Here is a 1558-nt window from a genome sequence, read left to right as displayed (position 1 = left end):
CTTGTGTTTGTGTCTTTTTAATATCAGAGAGGTCCAAGTGTTTGGTGCAAATGTTAAAGCCATTACATTGGATATATTTGTATTTAAATACATTTACTTATATGGGTGAATCTCATTGAGACACATGGTATTTTAAAACTTACAAGATAATCATACATAATTTTCTATTTTCTCTAGCAATTTTGATTGCTATGTTTAATAGAAAGAGTACAGGGAACTGTTTCCAGAATTTAAACAATTAAGATTTTGCTGTGATTGGCATCAGAAATATTCCACTCTTTGCTCTTGCAGATAGATTTTTGACCAAATATTTATGTATGCTACATATTGAGCTGATATATGATTAAAGAAAATCCTCAAAAGTCAGTTTGACTAAAGCAGCAAGTATGAGAATTTAAAGTAAACAAAACTGGAAAATAGTAACTGCACTGTATTTCTTTTCATTTTTTTTTTACTTCAATCGTATTTTTTATTGTTTTCGTTGTATTGTCTTCACCATTATTGATCTTTTAATCAATCATCCCCTGCATCTTCTGCTTTCCAGAGCTGCTGAGGAAAATCTATACCCACATAAAAGATTAAAACCCCAACTGTGACACCAAAAACATGTTTGTTGACGACTATTTTGGACGTTCTGAATTCGGCCGTCCCCTTCTAGGTATTTTGAAAGCCTGTTTACCAAGTAATGAGAGAATAAACTCTCCAGGGATGATATTCATGAGTGAAATAGTAATTTTCCTCAAACTGAATTCTTGCAACAGCATGAAATGCCTCATGCTGGCCTTTAGAAGCATGGCTGGTTTAAAGACATTCCCTTTTCCTTTAGATAGAAGCGGACAGCTGTGCCTTGACCTGAGAAGCTGCATCTCTGCTGCTGTGCCAAGGCAAAGGGATACTCTGAGAACAGCGACGTCTGTATTCTGTACAGAGAAGACAGACGGTTTAAGAGTGGTGTGAAATATTAAACTGTGAAAGCCATCAATAAGAGAAGTGGCCTCAGGCATCAGGTGTTTAAAGGCTGTAGCTCAGGAGTCAGCAATGAAAAAGCTCTCACTGTGTCCTTTATATTGCCACCTTCTGGAGAATAATAACAATAGCTTAACAGTGAAATGGGATGTTTAATTTATGCCAGCACAAGAGGGCTGTACATTCATATGTGCATTAAAAAACTTAGTACAGATTTATATTAATTCTGACTTTAATGTTCTAACCAGGGGCGATTCTAGGATCTGACCTTTAGGGGGTCTTGAAGAGACCGCTGCACTGAATCCCATTGAAATCCTCCCGATTATTCCACCAAATATTGATGTCTGAACTCTTCCTGAATTAAAACCTTAGTTTAGTTGTTTCTAAATGAATATAAACTTCTTCTTTTTTTTGCATTATTTTACTGCATCTTTTTTGTTAATTTTATCATTTCTCATTTTCTGAAAATAAACACTAAATATGTATATGCTTGGAATTTCAGAGACATGTCAGTAGTTCAGTAATGTTAATTTTATTTAAACATGTACCTATAAAGACTAAAATAAGATAACTGATCATTTTTTCCAGAGCT

The sequence above is a fragment of the Poecilia reticulata genome, chromosome 2 (genome assembly GCF_904066995.2).
Source record: "Poecilia reticulata chromosome 2, P_reticulata-male-v2, whole genome shotgun sequence".
In the NCBI taxonomy this organism is placed as follows: domain Eukaryota; kingdom Metazoa; phylum Chordata; class Actinopteri; order Cyprinodontiformes; family Poeciliidae; genus Poecilia; species Poecilia reticulata.
This window is presented reverse-complemented; position numbering follows the sequence as displayed.